This window comes from Pan troglodytes, chromosome 3, assembly GCF_028858775.2.
Source record: "Pan troglodytes isolate AG18354 chromosome 3, NHGRI_mPanTro3-v2.0_pri, whole genome shotgun sequence".
Taxonomy (NCBI): Eukaryota; Metazoa; Chordata; class Mammalia; order Primates; family Hominidae; genus Pan; species Pan troglodytes.
Genome location: NC_072401.2, coordinates 31,212,048 through 31,234,968, shown reverse-complemented (window position 1 = coordinate 31,234,968; position 22,921 = coordinate 31,212,048). Strand labels below are relative to the sequence as shown.

Below are 22,921 nucleotides of genomic sequence, written 5' to 3'. Positions count from 1 at the left end.
ATTGCTATATGTCTACTTATTAAATGAAAATGAACTACAGATGTAACATATTCGCCCATCCATTTATTCAACTGACATGTAATAAACGTTTATTATGGATATTGTAGCAGACATAAGGAACTATATGTTACAAGATGTCTCAGTCTAGTGAGACAGATAGTCTATTATATTATACTCTGATAATTATTATGAGAAGTGAACATCTGTGCTAATGGAACATATGAGAGAGAATTCTAATCCTGATTCAGGTTTCAAATTAGGTATTTTAGGTTTTTGTTAATAAAATCTTCAAATGGCATTTTTAGTTATAAAAGCCATGAAAGAACTACAAAAGTGAAGTATAAAAAAGAAAACTTTAAAACTACCTGTAATCCTGCCACACTGAGTTAGCTGCACATTGAAGAACAAGAAAAACTTAGCAAGAGAAAAAAGAGATTTTGCACTCCAGACATGTCCAAAAGCAAGTAAGAGTGAGGCATCATAAAATCAGAAAAGGTGCTATAGCACTGGGGCCAGGGACACAATATGTGTTACATATAATAAACACCAGACCAACCCATTCTGCCAACCCCGAGATGTTTACTAGGGCGTCAAAAGTAAAAAGGAAACGGAAAAATCTGTGTCCCTTGTAAAGAATACCCACGCAGCAGTAGATGAAGGTTAGTGAATATTCACAAGCCTCCAAAGGGCCAAGGTTCAGAATGACGTAGGGCTGAAGCAAGTCTACAAATTGTTTTTCCTCAGAAGTTAAATATTTTATTATTTAGGTGGACAATCATTGTTGTCCTATTTCAGAAACCTGCATGATCACAGCTACCTCTGAGTTCTAGAAGGGGCTTACTTCCACAAAATATTTTCAAGTTCTTCATTTCTTTAATTATTCATAACAGCATTTATTATAGACTAGCAGAAAAAAATTCTTGCATTTGACCACCGTAGAAACTGACTCTCAGAGAGATACAGTTTTCTCAAGGTCAGAGTTTCAAAATAACAAGGTCAGGAATGTCACTTCCCTTTCCCTCTTTTCAGGGGAGAGATTTAGGTATTCAAGACCTATTAATCCTACAGTGGGCAACACAGATAGTTGGGGAGGGAAGGGGAAAGACGATTTGATAACGCTATCCAGATGATTGATTATGAGTTTTCTTTTTTTGCCTTCATTTATTCAGATTATTGCTCTAATTTTCCATTTTGTTAAATATATGAGCTACATAGCTATGTCGCTAATCCAATGTGATTTTTTAAAAGGTTGTAGACTTAATAGAGAATGCGAAAAGGAATGATAAACTCTATTTTGCCAGATACATTTGTATCTTTTCAAGAGTGACACAAATACAAATATTTCATAATTGCATATTTTCTTTTTTGAGGACAAATTGCCATTTTAGCATAGAAACTGTTAATAGAATTACCAGATGGGTGCTTTATTTGCTTTTAAAGTGGGTTACAAATAGTAGCAATTAGTCACTGATGAAGACCTCTAAGTTGAGAGGTTTTTCAGGATTCGGCACCATGATAATTTTTGGTATCATTTGCAAAACAATAAAGACAAAAACGTTTGTAAAAGCAACATATGTCTTGACAATTTTCTAATTATCTGTGTGTAAAATACTCAATTCTGCACAAATGGAACTTTTCACACGACACATTTGTACTCTAGAGCATACAAAATATTACTAGAAATTAGTGAGCCTATATTTCTACAATTTGTTTTTATCTGATTCAATCAACTCAGAGCCCAGTTATATGTATTTTTCCCCACAAAAAAAAGTAATTGCTTATATGAAAAACAGAAGGGAGGATGAGTGTTGAGCTGAAGGCTGAATTTACTTAGAAATATTATTAAAAAGGAGACTCCACTCTTTGTAGTGAAAATAAGAGGGAAAGGATGCCAGATGGAAATTAGCCAAATGGTGTTCTTTTAAGAATTGTGCCTAAGTTATCTTGAAGAAAAAAACAGCAGAGAAAGAGAGGGAGATTTAAGCAGAATGCCCTGAAAAAGTTTTATTTATTTATTTTTTGGTTTTATTTGCCAATAAAGAAGCTAAAAAATAGTTGTTATTCAAACATCTTCTTAACAAATCCATTAAGAAAAATTACCAAATATTTTAGGCTAGGAAAGTCAATTTATAGCAGCTCTTTGGTCATACTTGAAATTTATCGACTGTGCTCTCCAAAATCAATTATTAATCTTTGAATTTAACCTGTTTTCAGTCTGTTTGTTCATTTAGTCCATACTAGCATCTCTTCATCTCTTCTATCCATCTGACAACCTTAGTACATGTTTGGATCTCAGTCAGCTTCTGCACACCAACACAGAGATGTGCCTACAAGCCCTCCCCTGCCTCCTACACCAGCTAAGAAAAGATGATGCCCATGTCACTGTAGACTCTCCAGAGAGCCCGCTGTGACTGCATATACTTTTTGCTCCTTCATGAAAAACGAAACCTGGGTGGACACCTCTCATGTATCAGAGTCTCCATAAATTTAAGCTCTAATTAAGCATCTCAGTTTAGAATTTATGAAATAATTAAGATCAGAGCCTCTCTCTGAGCCCTCTCTAGCAATGAGAATTTTGAAAGTGTGCCTATATCACCAAATTTCCTTTTTTTTTTTTCACAAATAGATTTGACTATGATAGTATGTGCTGGGTTAGCCCTTTGCTCCATCACATCTTTAAAAACGCAACCAGAACTCAAAAATAGAATATTTGTTGTTTCATGTTACGCATTAAAAGCCTAATGTTACCTTAAAATTTTAAGTGATTATAAAGAGTAGAGATTGCAAACATAACATTATTTTTACATTTGCTGAGTAAGAGTCTTTCTATTTTTGCAGAGGAAAGCTCATGATTGCAGTTCTTTAAAGCCCAATATCCTCATCCGTACTGCTGTCACCGTAAAACAGTAATCCATGAACATGCCTCCATGGTCAATGTCCTGGTCCATAACAAATAGAGTCCCAGAAAAATAGGTATCATTGCTTCGAAAATAATGAGAAATATGTTTCGCATTGCTGTGCTCTAAAGCAAAGTGAATATAAGGAAGACAACGTCTTTTTTTGTATTTTATTGTTTATGCTTTTGGAAACTAATGATAAAAACAAATAGAATCTTCTGATATATTAACCTTATTAATAAAATAATTTGTGATTCAAGGGAAGAATTTCCAGGCTTAAGCACAATGTTCAGGTTATTTTGGTAATTCTTTCAGAGCTCTTAAATATATGAAAAGGATAACTGCTCAATTTTCCAAAAACATGTAGTTCTTCATGAGAAATCCAGATCCAAAACAACTACTATTTTATGCGTGTCAACATTTGCAAATATGAAAAGGATGGCTGGAGATGCTTACCATTCCAAAATTCCTAATGCATTAGCAGATACCAGTGTACTGTCTAATAGTGAAATACAAGGCAAAGTATACACAAAAATAAAATATAAGAAATTGGATGATGAAAATGTAGATAATCAGGTAAAACAAGTGACACTCTACAATAGATTCTTTTATTGTTTTCAGATTTAGGTGTGTGATCAACATGGGCAAATTAAGGTTGGGGCAGGGACTGAAGATTGAAGACCTTAGTAAATGCTACAGAAAATAGAAAATAGAGTATTTTGACAGAAAGTAGTCAGAGAAGCCTCTGTCAAGACATGGAATTTGAAATAAAATTTAAATGAAAAGGAGGCAGATATGAAGATCTGAGGGCAAAAAAAATGTTCCAAGCAGAAGAATAACGCGTGCAAAGGCTTTCAGAATGGGAAATGGTGGCCAGGCGCAGTGGCTCACGCCTGTAATTCCAGCACTTTGGGAAGCCGAGGCAGGTGGATCACGAGGTCAGGAGTTCGAGACCAGCCTGACCAACATGGTGAAACCCCTTCTTTACTAAAAAAAGTACAAAATTTAGCCAGGCATGGTGGCATGCACCTAGTCCCAGCTGCTCGGGAGGCTGAGACAGGAGAACTGCTTGAACCCAGGAGGCAGAGGTTGCAGTGAGCCAAGATTGTGCCACTGCACTCCAGCCTGGGTGACAGAGCAAGACTGTCTGAAAAAAAAAGGAAATCTTTAGGCATGTTTGAGTGATAGAAAAGGGGTCAGAGTGGATTTTAGTGAATAGCTCTGAGAAAAGAACTGACTTTCCAGAGTCAGGCTAGTACTCAATAAGGACATGATTGTACCAATTTGGGAGACTGGATTTTATTCTCAATGTGATCAACAGCCACTGAAGGATTTTAAATAATGAAAGGACATACAGGTTGAGCATACCAAATCCAAAAATCTGAAATCCGAAATGCTCTAAAACCTTTGAGCACCAACTTGGCACTCAAAGGAAATGTTTGCTGGAGCATTTTGGATTTCAAATTTTGGATGCTCACTTAGTAAGTACAATGCAATATTCTAAAATCTGAAAAAATTGGAAATCCAAAACACTTCTGGTCCCAAGCATTTCAGATAAGGGATATTCAACCTGAATGTGCATTTACACTTTAGAGAGGTCACTCCATGGAGAATGTATTGTAAGAAGCATAGAAGTGTCAGAGAAACAGAGCAAATGTTGGTGGCCTGTACTATGGTTTAGAGAAGGAGATGATGAACAGTGGTCAGATTTGGTATAAAATTTTGAAGTAAAAATAACAGTAATGATTGATAGGTTGGAACAGCATAAAGAGGGAAAAGAACAAAAAATGATCTCTGGATTTTTACCCTAAACCAACTGGTTGGATGTCAGTAGTCTTCACTCATGAGAAACGTTTCTGAAGAGAATAAACTAGAATATTTGAGGGGGAAATAATCCATGATTTTACTTTTGCTCTATTATGTTTGTAATACAATTAATAATGAGCAGTTATTGAGCACTTAATATGTTTCAAGAACATTTCTACTTTTATATGTATTTACTTATTTATATCTTTTACTTTCTTAATCCTCCCCAAAACCCCATGAAGTAGTTCTTAGTATTATCCTCATTTTATAGATGAGAAAACTAAAGTACAGACATTAAGAAACTTGCCTTAGTCAGCCAGCTAATAGGTTACAAGAGCCAAAGAGAATCTGGCACCAAAACCTACCATATGACCCCCTACCATATGCCTTCACCTTTAGGAAAGACAGGTAAGTACTTGTACTGAGGACTTGTACTGAGCCCAAGGGAGAAGTCTGGGATGGTGATACATAAAAACAAAATCCTGGGGGCACTATAAGACATAGACATCTATTAGAACCAGAGTAGCAGACTGACAAGATGTAGTCAGCAATTAAGGAGGAAAACCAAGTAAATAGAGTGATACAAAGTGCTCCAGGGAAGGGAGTGAACAACTATTCAAATGACAAGATTTAGAAAAAGAGACAGAATTGACAGCTAGATTCAGCAAAAGAGACCTTGTGCCCTTAATAAGGGCCATGTCAGTGGAGTAGAAAGGACAAAACGAGCCCCATAGGACTCAATTAAGGAGACCTTAAGATGTGACTAATAGAGAACGACTACATAGACAACACTTTGACAAGTTTTGGTGAAGGAGATCAGAAATAAGGGGGTATCACTGGAGGTGGTAGCTAAGTCAGAGGCCTTATTTTAGTTAGACATTTTATGTTTGTCTTAGTCTGTTTCTGGCGATATAATAATCTTTAAGTGGGTAGTTTATAAAAAGCAGAAATTTATTCCTCACAGTTCTGGGGGCTGGGAAGTCCAAGAGCAAGGCACCAGCAGATTCAATGTCTAGTGAGGACTGCTCTCTTCTTCCAAGATGGTGCATTGTTTCTGCATCCTCACATGGCAGAATAAAACTTAAACTCATTTCAAAATATACCTATGCCTGAAATCTTTTTTTTTTTTTTTTTTTTTTTAGATAGTCTTGCTCTGTTGCCAGGTTGGAGTGCAGTGGCACAATCTCTGTTCACTGCAACCTCTGCCTCCCAGGTCCAAGCGATTCCCCTGCCTCAGCCTCCTGAGTAGCTAGGACTACAGACACACACCATCATGCCTGACTAATTTTTGGTATTTTACTAGAGACTGGGTTTCACCATATTGACCAGGCTGGTCTCAATCTCCTGACCTCATGATCCACCCACCTTGGCCTCCCAAAGTGCTGGGATTACAGGCATGAGCCACCGTGCCTGGCCTGCATGAAATCTTAATATGCATTTAGCCTACAGTATGTTCAAGTGGGTAAATGTCTTCCTCTCTACTAAGTAGAGACGTCTCTACTACTAGGTCATGCCAATTTACATTTAAACATATGATAATATAACCTATTTTAAACACTGCTATGGTTTAAATGTTTGTGTCATGTCCAAAATTCATGTTGAAACTTAAACCCAATGTAACAGTATTAAAAGGTGAGATCTTTAGGAGGCGATTAGGCCATGAGGGTTCTGTCCTGATGAAGAGGATCAGAACCCTTATAAAAGGGCTTGAGAAAACTGGTTAGTTTAAGTTTTATTCACATAGATTTCACTATATGCTAGAATACTGCTAAAAATAGTAATTTTTTGTCCCTCTTGGAAGTGGGACATTCTCTTGGATTTCCCCTTTCAATTCCAGGACATTGTTCCACTGCTTTATTTCAGTAAGTCTTATATTTACAAGGTCCAAACAATCAAACCTTCTAGCTGTCTTCTAAATCTAGTCATCCACAGTACTACATCAGTGTATTTGCATGTGCTATGCACAGTGGCTTATGCCTGTAATCCCAGCACTTTGGGACACCAAGGCAGGAGGATGGTTTTAAGTCAAGAGTTCAAGGCCAGCCTGGGTCACAGCAAGACCCTGTCTCTACAAAAAATAAAAAATAAATTACTTGGGCATAAGGATATGCACCTGTAGTCCCAGCAGTGAGGAAGGCTGAAGCAGGAGGATCTCTTGAGCGCCGGAGTTTGAGGTTGCAGTGAGCCATAATGATGCCACTGCACCCCTGCTTAGGTGACAGAGCAAGACCCTGTCTCTAAGAAAAAAAAAATGCACTTGAATAACTTGGCAGCTGGTGTTTTATTGTTGCTTTTGTTGTTCCTATTGTTTTATCTTCTATAAATCATCACCATTCTCAATGACTTGGATGACATATTCCCCTATTTAGGTTTGAAATTCTTTTGCCTTATATTTCAGTGACAGTCACTTCTACTCAGCTTTGGCAATCACACTCACAGATACAAAATGGGCTGTTTTGAAACAAAAAAATGCTCTACTGTAATATCTAAAATTGTGAAATTTTCCTCTCTCATCACCTATCCCACTCACTCATGCTCACAAAACCTCCTCTTAAGCTTCAAAGGCTAATGACCTCCATGGCTTCACTCTTCCCTGAATTGGCAGTGTCTAATCCTTCCTGGCTTGACTTCCTTCTCTCCCTAATTTTGATCCCCCTGATAAACCATTTTCAACACACTTTCATGGGTGCAATTGATTTCTTCCCTTCTTTAACCTTCTCTCGCAGCTGCCTTGCCAATCCCATTACCAAATCAGTCCTACCATCTGTTTGCTCTCCTCCTCCTCCTGGGCTGCCAAGAGTTCCTGAGAAAATTGAATAACCATGCTGATTGACTCTGCTACAAATTTATGATTTCCGATGTCAGCTGAACCTTCAGAGCTGCTCAGCAGCCCTATTACTCATTCCTACTTGGCTGGTCTTCCCATTCCACACAGCAGCTGTTCCCACCACACCCTCCTCAGATCCCCACCCTTATCCTCATTCCCCTCAACCTCAACACATGATTTCCCCTCTTACTGCTGAAAATATTGAGCCTATCAGTTGTGAACACCTTCCGCTTCCCTCCTCTATATCTCCAAATTTATCTGCATCTTTATTCATCTGGATCTCATTTTGCATCTCAAAAGAATCCTTATTCTTTTGTCCATCTGACTTTTTGATTCCACTCCTTCCTGCCTCTGACAGGATCTTGTTTCATCCATGTACTTTCTCCTTCCTGTTCAACCTCTAACTTTTTTTCAACCCACAAACCTATCAAATTTTCATATTTTGTAAAAGAGATCATCCTTCCTCTCTTCCACTGCCGAACTGCTCTTTCCTTTTCTTTCCTGCATAAATTCTTGGCAAAGAATTTACTTAAAATTGGCTCCATAAAACTTGATGTATTAATAATTTTCTTGCCTGGCTACCATACTGATGAAACTATTAGAAATGCTATATAAAATAGCCTTTTCTCACTTCAGTTTTCTTGATCTGAATGATGGAGTTTGGCTTTGATATGAATTCATTCACTTACTAACCTGCGTGAATTTGAGCAAGTTACTTAATTACCCTAAGATTTGGCACCCTCACATTTAAGTTGAAGATCCATGAGTCACTTTTACACAATACAATTTTAACATACTCTTGTATTCTACTTTCTTTTGATAAGGACACCCTGCTTTCCCTTGAGCAAATTACTTTTCACCCACGGAATTTAGCCTGGTAGGACTGTTAGTCAAAAAATGTTACCCTTCTCTAACCAAAAGGTTGGCTAGTTTCTCCAACAGGACATTTCAGCAGCATTCTCTCTCTGGAATCTAAATAGTGAGCATAGGAATTAAATAAATTAACATAATTGGATTTAAGTCATTCCAGCAGTAGTGTTTGAAAGAGACAGTTTACCTGTTCCTATTAACTTCTCAATTTACTTCTACCCTCTGGAGCTGGAATACGCCTTTTTCTTTCCTGCACATGTTTCTTCATCCTCCAATATGACCTTGTGAGCTCCACTTCATGATTCATGAAGCTTTCTTTGGTTTAAAATATTAAGTGATAAACTTGAGTTCTATTTCTTTAAAACAAAATATGCTATTAGGATTAAATAAGATAATTTGTGTAATATCTTTAGTTTAAAGACTAGTGGCCTAGCAGGGATTGAATTGATTTTTATTATTGTTGTTGCTTTTGATATTATTATTAGTATGTTGACTCCATGTATACTGAAACACTCCTTCTTTCCTTTCTGTCACAATTTTCCCCTGATTCTAAGTTTACTTCATTGGCTTTTCTTTTATGCTCTCCTTCCATGGCTTATCAAGATTAGCATTCTGCCTTCTGTTTTTACTCTCTATATGCATATATTCACTGGGTATTTCATTTACTTGCATGGAGTCACCTATCACTAAATGTAATATCACTAATGTAAATAAATTGTTTTTTATTTATTTATATCACACTAGTGATATCACCTATCACTAAGTGTAATATCACTAATGTAAATAAATTGTTTAATTCTTTCCTCCTAATGTTTATCTCCCACATTTCCAATTCCACTTTCTTATTAAAATGTTCAAAACTAAAATCTGAAGCAAATATCTTATCCATTACTATTTTCTCTTTTCCCCAACATCTAATCTTTTCCCAACATCTAACCACCTACCAAATAGTTTATATCCTTCTGTCCATATGCTTCTTGATCTGTCTCCAAGGTCAGTGTCCAAGGGCATGGCATCAAAATCACATAAGCAGACTTCATCAGACTGTACTAGTCCCCTGACAAGCATCCCTCCTTCCAGAGCTTTCACCATAAACTGCCCTCCACTCTATCAGCGGAGCCAACTTCCCAAAACAGGTATTTTGTTATCTCTCGCATGAAAACTTCCAATGACTTCCAAATGTTTATAGGATAAATACAAACTCCTAGGCATAAAAGTCAAAGCCCATCTCCGGCTAAGTCCAGTTTCTCTTTCCACTTCCCATCTAGTCACTCATCCCATGCTCCCTGTACTCTTAACCACACTGGATGATGTGCCTTTTGTCTAATAAATGATGCACTTTGATACCTCCTGACTTTGTTCATGATTTCTCATCCAGTTGAAATGCTTTTTTCTTCTGTCCTAGTTTGAGGAAACTTAATTTATTACAAGGTTCAACTCAAAAGGTTCTTGTATCATTAAACCTTTCCCAAATATCCTCACTTTTCCTGTCTATCTCTGTCTTGCTATAGCACTTCCAACACATCTAACTCTCATGGTAGTGAGGTCTTTGAAAACACAGATATTTTATTTCCTATATTCAAATTCAAAACATCAAGCACAGTGTCTGGGCTAAAGTCGCTACTCAGCAATTATTGTTGAGTAATTATAGCTCTCTGGTGATACTTCAAATTGAAAAAATACATTTTCAAATAAATATATATATATGTGAAACATATACATGAAGAAAAATCCATATTGCAAAAATATATACAAATGTATGTGTATATATATGTGTTTGCCTGTGTATATCCAAAATAATCTAGTATTTTTATACTCCTACACTCCATTGGTTAATGCCTCAGTCAAGTCAGCTCATGACCCCACACTGACATTAGGATCCCTAATATACTTTACTTATGATATCAATAGAAGTTATATTCATAGGCTGGGCAAGGTGGCTCACGCCTGTAATCCCAGCACTTTGGGAGGCCAAGGTGGGCAGATCATGAGGTCAGGAGTTCGAGACCAGTCTGCCCAACATAATGAAATCCCGTCTCTACTAAAAATTAAAAAAAAAAAAAAAAATAGCCAGGTGTGGTGGTGTGTGCCTGTAGTCCCAGCTACTCAGGAGGCTGAGGCGGAAGAATCGCATGGACCTGGCAGGTGGAGGTTGCAGTAAGCCAAGATTGCGCCATTGCACTCCAGCCTGGGTGACAGAGTGAGACTCCATCTCCAAAAAAAAAAAAAAGTTATATTCATAAATAGCAAATTAAGAATTGAGAAAATCTTGAATTATATGCAATAATTCCAAAAATATATTATAGATTATATTTTCTCATAATAATAAGTCTGGTAAGGAAACCTTGATTTCTAAGTGAATTTTAAAAAGAAAACTTTTAACTCTTTCAATTAGAAAAATAAATATTTTCTAATTGAAATTTGTCACATCATGAGTAACAGCAATGTTAAAGACCATATTCCCACTGAAACTTATGAAAACTAACAAAAAATTCAGATAAATATACAATTACTTGTAAGAAAGTACATGATAAAGTACATTGAATGTGATTGATATGGGATTTTGTATAAATTTTATGATATAGCATAATCCAGGCATTTTGAAAATTATATGCATGTGAATATTTATCTAGAGAACCATGGGCTAACTACTTTGTATAGATGTGTTATGTGCAACTTCTGCATTATACAGAATATTAAGAATGGCTTCAACAATATAGAATAACTTTACAGGGTGTCTTTCTTGGAAAATTTAACATTGTAAGTACTGTACATTAATCATTATTCATAGGACAGGAATTCTGAATTTTTGAAATGCTAGACAGCCCCTAGCATGCCATAGGCCCTTTCAGCTCTAACAGATTGAAGCTGAATTTTCTTGATTGCAAGTCAAAGATCAGACAGAAAACATCCAGGCAGAAGCATCTAGTCTAGTAGAGTATCTTTTAATTAGAATTAAAGGTGAAAAAAGAAAGGAGAAAAAAAAGTAACTCTACAGACTATGTCTCCAATATTGATGATCCTTAAAATTTCACTGTCACAGAACTGCCAGAAGTGTCTTACTACAAATGAAATCATATGAATTGTTTTATATTTTTTTCAAAAGAAAACAGTGAGTCCTATAAACTACAGAACTGTGTAACTCATATTCATACTATTTGCAGCATAAATTCTTTTTTTAAACCAGGAAGCACAAAAGCAAACAAATTATTTTTAAAAATTAGTAATATGCTGCAAAGTATAAAACAAATGCAGCCTGAAATAAAAATCAGTTTATAACTTGAACAGTTAGTTCAGAGGATAGAGGTAGAAATGAGAGGCCATGGATTCGTTAGTGATGGTTCTTTAGCCTTCAACATCAAGATAGCCTCCTAGGCAGGACTTCATTGAGAACCTAGCTTAACACCAAGGAAAGTCTCTTTTTACTGTTAGTATTCAACAAAGTAATTTTTAAAAATTTATATTAAAGTTATTCCATATCATCACACATAAATAGTTTAACTGAACTCTGTTCACAAAATGGCTTTGTGCCTACGAATTTTTGAAACCATGCATTAATATGTTTCTCTTTTGTTGTTAATTATACTTATTCCTCAACTTAAAGAAGTAAGTCTCATGTACCAAACATCATATTGGTGCTTAGAAATGACCAAATGCGATTGTTTCTACTACATCCTATCTCACATAAATTATGGCCATGAATGTCACAAGGGTTTTAAGTCTAATGGAGATACGTCTCAAGTAAGCATACAACCCAGATATATTTAGGGTTATTTGATTCTTTCTATAGTGCTTCCTCTGTGCCGTCATGAAAGTTATTGTTCTAACAAATCAAGGCATCCACTCCCCTGTCTGTAAAGACCTATGCTGTCTGACTCCCATTCCTCCCAAGTTCAAGTTGAATCTCCTTCAACTTAAATACAACGTCTTAGGTATGTTGATTGATTTTCCAGCCTCATTTTATATGATGCTGCCTGGACACCAACTTGTCCTCCACTAGAGCCTGGACTCTCGGCACTGTGTATTTATCGCATACGGGTAACACATTTATCTTGGTAACAACTGAATTCCAGCAATATAGTAGATCCTGAGTAACACAAAAGAACGCGAAGCTCTAACGAAGTTCACATGATTTGTTACAGATTCATGTGATTCGTGACATATATGTATATAAACGTGTATATTACCTCAACTGTAAGACCCAGAATTTAATATTTTCTTAAGAATGTGATAAACTCAACATCTAGTGTATTGTAGGAGCTCTGTAAATATTTATTGCGTGCCCCCAGAAAACACGTAATTTTCCAATTTACAGCATCAAATGAATTCAACCATTGTTTAGTAAGCAATCTAGTAATCTACTATAAGCAAGGCACTTTGCGAAGAACTGGGAAAGAAGGATAGGTAAATATGAACTACACCAGGATCTTCCCAGTGAAGACATTATGGTGTGATAAAGAAATACACATACATATGCACTAGCATGCACACAGTATTCCATTATTAAAAGTAGGAAGTGGGCTGGGCACGGTGGCTCAAGCCTGTCATCCCAGCACTTTGGGAGGCCGAGGCGGGCAGATCACGAGGTCAGGAAATCGAGACCATCCTGGCTAACACGGTGAAACCCTGTCTCTACTAAAACTACAAAAAAAATTAGCCGGGCGTGGTGGCCCAGCTACTCAGGAGGCTGAGGCAGGAGAAAGGTGTGAACCCGGGAGGCGGAACTTGCAGTGAGCTGAGATGGAGCCACTGCACTCCAGCCTGGGTGACAGAGCAAGATTCCGTCTCAAAAAAACCAAACCAAACCAAACCAAACCAAACAAAACAAAACAAAGTAGGAAGTGGTCGGGCCTGGTGGCTAACGCCTGTAATCCCAGCACTTTGGGAGGCAGGGGCGGGCAGATCACCTGAGCTCAGGAATTTGAGGCCACCCTGGGCAACATGATGAAACCTCATCTCTACTAAAAATATAAAAATTAGCCGGGCGTGGTGGCATGCGCCTGTAGTCCCAGCTACTTGGGAGGCTGAAGCACGAGAATTGCTTGAGTCCGAGAGGAGGGGGTTGCAGTGAGCCGAGATCGCACCACTGCACTCCACCTTGGGCTACTGAGTCAGACTCCATTTAAAAAAAAAAAAAAAGAAAAAGCGCCAACAACTTAATAATTAGAAAAAGCTCAGTAAAAGAAAACGGCAGGTAGGAATTACTCATGTAAAATTAGAAAGAGAATTGCAGAAGAGATAACAGTAAGGATTAGGATAAGCTAGCAGGGAAGTGCAAAGCACGTAAAAGCCTTCGAAAGTTATAAGATTTAGTTGGAAAATAGAGTTCTAGAAGAAGAACAGAAAGTAAAGTGGGAAAGGGAGTTTAAAACCAGAGGAATGTGATTCTAAATCAAGACATTTAAAATTTACGTATTAAAAGCAAACTGGCACTGGATATATCTGAGCACACTCAAACAAGAAGTAAATTGTTCTGTCCTTGCAAGAATCTGAGGCAGCAGTGTATGGAATATTTTAGCCTTCTATGTAATATCTGAATCCAGTATACATAATTTGTCCACAAACTGTAATATCAGATCAACTAAGCTCTTCAGGCCTAACCATGATCTGTTGTATTTCATAGTTTTGATCAGTTACCACAGCAGTACATAGAAAGAGAGAACTCTTGCTTTTTTAAAGAACACCTATTTCCATGATACAATATTACTAGATGGCACAATAAGTGGAATGACTGCTAATAACAGTCATCAGGGCTTATCAATTTCAAATTCAGACTTAACAGTAAATAACGGTGACTACTGGGGAAGTCCGTTAGGCCCCCTACTGAGAAGTAGTCAATCTAAAGATCCAACTGTAATATATCTTTGAAAAACCAGTTAATAAGAAAAACTGCAGTAAAATATTTGAAGAAAACTGAAATAAAGCAATCCTAAACTTCACAGTTAAACAAAACTGAATGGCAAGAAAAATGATGTAGCAGCAGCTGAGAAGAGAATGTCAAGGTTTTAAAGGGATTTCTCATAGACACAACAGCCTGACACCTTTTATCAATATAATTCCAAATATTCAAAAAAATGAAAATGGAGGTGAGAATATGAACTTACCTAATTACTCTGCTGAAGTCTACTAGAAGATAAATAAACTTGTTACATATTTTTTCGGTGTTTGTTTTAATAAATAGTTTCTATATTAAAAGACAATATAGAAACTCTTATTCTCACAATTACAACTCAGTGTGTGCATTGATCATTAATCATTTTTAGTATATTCCCACTTACAAATATTACCATGTTTTATGGGCATGTTTATATATTCTAAACAATTCAAAAACATACCTTTTCAAAGTCTTGGTAAACAGCAAGTGTATTTATCAAGGCTGTGAAATCTATACCAATAAATAGCTCTAATAAGTTTAGACGCCTGCAAACATTTAGGGAAATTAGGGTTTAAAATCAGACACCCTTGCAATTCTCATCCCAGCCTAGTTAGTGACTGGTGTAAGACCTTTGGAAAATATGTGTTTGTTTTTAATAGCAGATTGCACCTAGATGCATTTACTGTATGCCAGGCAATGTTTGCTTTGCACTGAGACCAATTCTAGAATCTTAGCTCAATCAGTAAGTGAGTAGCTTTGTGACTTGTGTCACATTTCCAAGCCTTCTTTAACAACAGCTATTACTTACAGTTTCTTACTTTATGCCAGGAAGTGCTGTAAGTGTTATATATTATATTGTGTATGTCATATGTAAAATGTTCACTTACCCACATTTCCAAATAATGCCATCAGAGTGTGCTATTATCTTCATTTAAACACATAAGAGAGCTGGGTAAGGTAGGATTTGACTGTAATTCCAGCTACTCCGGAGGCTGAGGCAGGAATATTGCTTGAGCCCAGGAGTTCGAGTCCAGCCTGGGCAACATAGTGAGACCTCCATCTCAAAATGTATACAAATAAATAAACAAACACAGGAGAGATTAAGTAACTTCCCCAAAGTCTCAAAGACTGATCCATATCAGTGCTCTAAATAATTTGCCTTTTAATTTATAAATTATATATAGGTTTAAATTATACATTTTCATAGAAAATCCAAGAGGGAGGAAAAATAGTAATTTAAATACTCAATAAATGGATTTAAATTGAAAGATCACTCTCAGATCAAATCATTATCACTTAACTATCATACCAAAAATAAAACTGCAACTTTCTGATTGTCTAATAATATTCATGCCATCAAACTACAGAGAAATGTAGGTATCACACATCTTTGTGTTTGTCTCAACAAAAATGTCTATTGGATTTTTTTATCACAAATTACAAATTTATTCTTATTTTACAAAATAGAACTTTCAATCGATTGTATTAAAAATTTTAAATGTATAATTTTTAGATACTTTGTATGTCATTTGCCAAAAATCCCTACTAAACAAAAAGTGAGCCTTTGAATTTATGTGTTCAACAAAGAAAAGAGACAAGGAAAAAAAAATTAAATGTCTCCCTTCTTATAAGGTTTTGCATAACAATGAAATTAGATTTCCATAAATACACAGTTCTGTGTGCAATGAATTATCTGTGAATTATGTAACAATTCTAAAGAAATTCCAAATGATATCTGTAGATTAACTGCCAAAAGAGGCTATGGAACAATTTTTAAGAGGGGAAATAAGAGTCCTCTGCAGACCTACTGTATTATACAAATTCAAAGGAAACTAATAGTTTAATTATACAGTCCTAAAACAGGAGGCCAACAGCTTCCAGTGATTAACAAAGCAAGCTTGACAGAATCTTTGGATATTAGATCTTTAAAATGTTTTATTTTTTGCATGTTTTGAATAGTAAGCAGCATAAAATGAAGAGAAAAACACCTTCAGGAGGTTTGCTGTGTTTTATAGTCCAATATTCACAACCGTTGTGGCCATTTTTTATGCTGTTGCAAAATGGCAGAACCAATCTTCTGGCAGATGACTGTCTTTGGCTCTGCAGAAACTTCTATCTCACATGATAAAGACAAGCACACACAATCTGAATGTGTTCTCACTGGGGAGGGGAGGAGAGGAGAGATGAGAGAATTCTTTTATGTCCTGCAAGCAACAAATGACTTCTAAGGTGCATATTTCTTTTCCTCAGGTCTGTCCAAAGGCAGAGTTCCATTGTGACTCTCCAGAATGCTGTCCTTTGTAAGTAATTTCAATGGCCTTAATAGACTCCTATGAATCACATTATTATTCAAAACCATGATTACCTTTATACATATCTTCTATGTTTGTTCCCAAAATAGTGAAAGGTACTTCTTTATCCAAGTGAATCCTCTGGGCATTGATTTGTGGTCATTTGGAATTAAAAATGTAGTTCCTTTAACGCTATTGCACACATAAGTACATATGCTTCGAGTTTGTGGAAGTCTTTCATACCATCAAAATGCCTTTTTTTAAAAATCTGTTCTGAATTCAGGAACAAAGTATATGTGTATTCTCATGTTTTAAAGTCAAGAATTATATTTAATTCTGCTGGTATGTGACACAGCCATCAACAATTCTGCAGCTTTTTCTTTCTTTCTTTTTTTTTTTTAATTGTCTTCACTAAACCCGTTGGGAATACAATGGCTTAGGTCACAACATGAAACATCATGCTAATTAAAGTGCTAATTAACTGGTATAAGAAATAAATTGCATGAAATAGACTGTTGTATTACTTTGTTTTAACTTTTGTGTCATTTCAGCTTGGTAACTACTAATTTAGAATCTTCTAATCATGCTCTTTAATCCAAATGTTAATCTCAAATGACAAGAGCACAGTTACTAAGTAGTGGTGCAAGATACATATTGTATTTCTTCCTAGTATTAAAGTGGGCTATTGAAAAATAAAAAGATTCTGTGTTTGCCTTCTCCTTGGTGTTAATCTGAATACAATCACTCTTAAGGTAGGACTAATTGGAAGTAAGCCTCATAAACATTTTCACAAACTTCTCAATCTAAATAGCAAGGCGTTTATGTGACTGTTCATCAAAGGATTTTTATTTAAAAGGCCCACGTGATAAATTTGATTATTTCCTTAATATTACCAGTGTCTCTTAACATGTAATTTTTATCAATTACATAACTTTAACAATCAGGTTTCAATTTGGGGTTGAAAAAATGGCATACTTTTTTATGTAATAAGTATGCAGGGTTTTTTAAAAGTCAACCAGCAGAATGTTAGAATACTGTACCCACTCGAAATGTATTATCGGGAGGCAGCCAGTTTCCGATCTTTTTGGAATGCACATACCAAATGTCTGCTTCTTTCATAAGTCTGACACATAGGGGAGAAAAAACTCATGCCGACCCGCCTTTAACAGCTAGACACACAGAAAAGAAAGATTAGAGACCTGGATCCCCCTCGGCTCCTACTGAGATAGAATTTTCACTGACACAATTGAGCAGTAGCAATTAGAAAACAGACTGAGCTGTACCTGATCTCAGAGCTCCAATCTCTTAAAATTGGAAATGTTAATTTTTCCCCTAACATCAAACCATATAGGCTAAGACGTTCATTTTGAATCACCCTAATTTTAACTCTTCATTAGAACTTCAAAAAAAAGCAGCTTAAGATTGGTTATTATGGTGATATTAACATCCATAAAAATAGAGTAGCCAGCCCTTTCATAAAATCTGTAAAAATTATTGAGATTTCTCATCTAATGAAAATCTGAAATTGGCTTTGTTTTTTTTTCTGATGTTCAGTTGCTAAACTACGATATGAAGTCAAAATATAACTTTCTCATATTTTCACACATGATACTATGTACTCCAAGACCAGAGGGCCATTTCTGAGAGCAACATTTTCCAGTCACGATTATTAATTAATATATTTCTTTCAAAAAGTAGTTTCAAACAAGCAAAACTGAACATTCTCAATGGTTGCTCATTTTATCTTCTCCAAAATACTCTTAGTTAACTATTTCCAATGAAAGCTACTGACTTTTCAGATATTAAATGTTGTCCAGTTCAATTAAGCAAGAATTTTTGTTTCTGTTCATACACTGAAATCTTATCACTTAATAAACACAGCACATTTGCTATTTAATGAAAAACTTTTGAAATAAAATCCTCATGAAATATAATAGACACATTAAATATTTGCAAAGAATAACAACTATTTGTGAAATGGTTATCATAATCAGTATTATCTTTTTATGATAATATGACAATTTATCATTCTTAGGTTTCATGATTCTTATGCTACTAGTAGTCGGAGGAACTTGTATATACCCTTATGACTGTGGATAAAGTGATTTTCAAAAATTATTCTTCAACCTTTTTGGAAACTTTCATCATTGGTTTGTGACAGAGATTTGATTTTGGCTTTCACAGTTTCCTTTCACTTGTCTATGCCTGAAAAAATTACAGCTCACAGAGCTATAAGATTTGAATTATATTTGAATTATAGCAGACCAGAAACTGGAGAACTTGTATCTGCTGAATTTTGCTGAGTTTCACACAATAGCATATAGAGAATATTGAAGGATCAGGGTTATCTTTTCCACAGGCATTTCACCTTTTGACAATGACATTGGGTTTATTTTGGCCCATGAACATCTAAGTCAGCAACTACTACACTCTAGTCATATGTCAAGTATAGAAACAACAATAAGAAAATTAATAATTCTGGCATTTATTGAATTCTTCTTATACTGGCCACACGTAGGCTGGATTAATCTAATCAACAGTCATAAATAATTTATAAGGTAAATAGTAAATATTGTTAATAACTTCATATAAAATATGAAGAAATGGAGACAGTAAGATGTAATTTGTCCAAAGTTCACTCAACTTGTAAATGTATGAACCACGTTTCAAACCCAAGCAGGCTGAATTCCAGACACTGCACTCTTAATCACTATGATATTCTGCCATTTAGCACATGACATTGTAACAACTAGCCTGCATGGATGGCTGTGACCCCATTAGGCTGTGAACGCTCCCTGTTCAAAGAATGCAGTTGCCATTTTCCTCATTCCATCTAGGTTCCAGTGGCAAGAAACTCATTTTCAAAATGTTTTTTGACACAAATTATACATATATACAGGAACATACGTTAAGCCCACAAAGCAGGTAAATTGGAAAAGAATTTCCCTTTTTTTCTGTCTACAGCATGTATTTATTTATTTATTGTTTTTTGTTTGTTTTGTTTTGTTTTTTTGAGACAAGGTCTCTCTCTGTCATTCTTGCTGGAGTGCAGCGCTGTGAACACGGGTCACTGCAGCCTTGACCTCCCAGGCTCAAGCAATCCTCCCACCTCAGCCTCCTGAGAGCTGGGACTACAGGCACCTGCCACCACGCCCAGCTAATTTTGTTTTTTACTTTTTGTAGAGATGAGGTCTCACTATGTTACCCAGGCTGGTCTTGAACTCTTAACCTGAATTGATCCTCTCACCTTGGCCTCCCAAAGTCTGAGATGACATGCATAAGCCACCATGGCCAGTGCTGTCTACAATATTTAAAGCAGATCTTCTATATCAGATTTCATCTTCATCCAATATTTCTGTATGCTAGAACTAATGAGTACCTTTCCCATCTTAAGTCATGCAAGTTGAATCCATCAAGCTACTGGATATGTGATTTAAGGAACCACAAAATTCCTCTCTGCATCCCTAGATAGTTCTCAATTTATTAATTACTATTTGGCATCAAAGCTCTGAGGCCCTCCTGTTGAGTGTGACCTCTGGACTCAAAGTCCAGTTCCACTTCCTGCTAGTTCTGTAGCTTTACAAGTTACTGAAACTCTGTGTATCTCATTTTCCTCATCTGCAAGATGGGTATCATGAACATAATAGTATCTTCTTCAGGAGGTTAATAAGAATATTAAGAGAGCAATGAATATATCGCCTCTACAGAATTGACTCAGTAACTTAAGTTTCAAAAGTCATCAGAGAAATATTAGAATCAGTTCACCTAAACTATATTTACCAAACAGGGAAGTGAAATAATAGCATTCAAAAAAATAACAAGAACTAAAACCAAAAGCAAGGTTTTGATCCTTAATAGCACATTTTGGATTTTGTTTTATATTTTAGTGACATTTTTATTCATGCGAGTCCAAATCTAATGATGGATTCTGCACATAAGTTTTCAGTTGGTGATTCTCATTCACAGTTGTTCTTCTGCTGTAGATAGCCATTTTCCTTGAGCCAAGTTTAGTCTTCCTTTTCTTTTCCCCCAAAATAGAGGCAAGAGGAAAGGGTAGAAGGTTTATTTAGAAACAGGGGGACATAAGAGAGATTTGGTAGGTGGAAGTCTGCAACTCTCTCATCTAATCCTCTAAGGAAAATAAGGAATTAATGGGACAAAATTAAATTTCCTTATCTCGGTTTCATCAATGGCCAGAAATTCACCTAAATAAAAAATTCAGTGTGACCAGTGCTCTAAATGAGGCTTCCTGAAGATTATCCACCACACCTTTGGGATTCTGAAAGTGACACTATTTTGCAAGTCAGCATGCTTCAGAGAAGGAAAAAAAAACCCTCTATACATGCTTTCATTTTGCTTCCTACTGGTTCCCTGACCTTTCACAGTTGGAGTAGTAGCAGGAAACTAAAATAAAAGCACTATTTTCTGTGTGAGGCACTTTGCAAGTAAACATTAATCGTGAAATTAAAAGTCACAAGACTTTCTGCCTGTTGCTTCTTCTAAAGCAGAGAGTTACTATTAGATGAAAGAGCCTACAGCAATAAACATCAGGGGCTAGTGTTTCCTTCTCTTCTGAACTCAATCAGGCTGATCCAAGTCCAGAAATGCCTTTGAAGGCAAGGAAACCTTCATGTGCTGATCAATCCTTGCAGGGGTAAAGAGCAAGAAAAACTGGTTCTTGCACTTTAATATTCTGCCAGGCAATGCATTCAACTCGATGCAGAACAAAAAGGTTTCCTCTGTTACAAATTCAGTGATTTTGTACTTGGGTATTGCTTGCTTCAGTTAACTTAGGGGGGGACCTATTGATCCCAGAACACGATAACTTATACCTCAGTACATATTTCCATTAGGTTAAACTAATGGTGAGGTAGCAACAACTGTCAATTCATACTGTCCCTTGGTCTTGCGCTTGAGGTCAATTTAAGTGGAAACCAGCATGTGATTCTCTTAATATGAATGATCAATATTGATTATTAAGATGACGAATATTAAGTATCTGTTTGAAACATTTCTAAGTTACCAAAACCTTTGAAGTTAAGACTTAAAATTATCTTAAAAATGATAGTGTATTCCAAAACCCAGTTGAAAAGTCTGAATACTCGTGAACTCAAAAAATGTATCCCTCATGTCTGGCTGTTTAGTGGCACAGCAAAATTTGACATCTAGACTTCTAACTTGTTCAGAGTGTTTCTCTCCACACACTCTCATAATTAACTCAGTCAAATCTTTTTATCTTAAGTGTCTAAGATAAACTCTTTTCTCTCCATTCGTAAAGCTGTAGAGAGTGTATTCTAAAAGCCAGCAATATGAACCTATTTTATGTCCCATTATCTTTTAAGAGACTGTTAAAATAGGAAATATAGGCATTTTATAAAGTAGTTTTTTTATTATTTTGGTCACAAAAAATATTCAATACAACAGAATTATACAGTTTGTTGGCTTATAATTTATTATAGTATCATAAATAAGGACAAAAATCCCTGTAATATTATAGATAGGGTACTAACTGCAGTTGATTGTCACATAGAAAGAAGAGGTAAAAATTTTAACTATAAAGTCAATCGGCAAGATAAAAAGAAACGAGTACAAATAGCGGAGAAGAACAGTTTCAAAATTATTATGGCACACGGTGACTACACAAAAACATGTCAGTCTGCTTTAAATATTCACTATCTTGTTCATGTTGATATATCATTACTGGTTATATAATTTAGGTTGAAGAAAAGTGGGGGAAAGCACATGTAACTTATTGGTAGAATTAAAAAGTTATAGTTAGAACACAGATATTTCCCTATTTTTTTCTATAATAGCACCCATGATTCACATCCTGCCGCTATGTGAGACAGCCTGAAGGAGGACACTATGAGTTTCCAAGTGTCTGCAGACTAATTTCACATGAGCCTACTCTCATTATTTTCAGGCATTGGTATTGTCTTTATTTAAATGGCTCAATTGCATTAAATAATATATTTAATTGGCAAATTGTTGAAGTAGTCATTCTATTTTAAAATTGCTTCCTTTGTGAATAATAATCTTTACTAATGATAACAGAATGGCTTAAGACAGTTTACTCTACCTCTTTACATTCCAGGTAACAAACCAAAGTGCAAATGCTAATCATTAAATTTTACCTCCTTCCACTTGTACACACACACATAAATGCATACACATACCCTCACACCCATACAAAAATTAGACTTTATACAGTATCTTCAATTGAGCAAGTAACTGTAATGCAAAGAGGTACTTCCAGCATGCAATTCATCCTCAATAAATTTTAAAAGGCCCTCCTCTGCATATATAAATGTGTAGGATCACAAATTTAAAAGGACAGTTTCTTATTGATATAATG

The 22,921-nt window shown here is 35.8% G+C and overlaps 1 protein-coding gene across 18 annotated transcripts in view; it reads right to left on the bottom strand.

Annotated features, from left to right (window-relative positions):
- The window catches only part of PCDH7 (protocadherin 7), a 432,140-nt gene that overhangs the window by 340,887 nt on the left and 68,332 nt on the right, over positions 1–22,921 (bottom strand). The window lies entirely within an intron of this gene.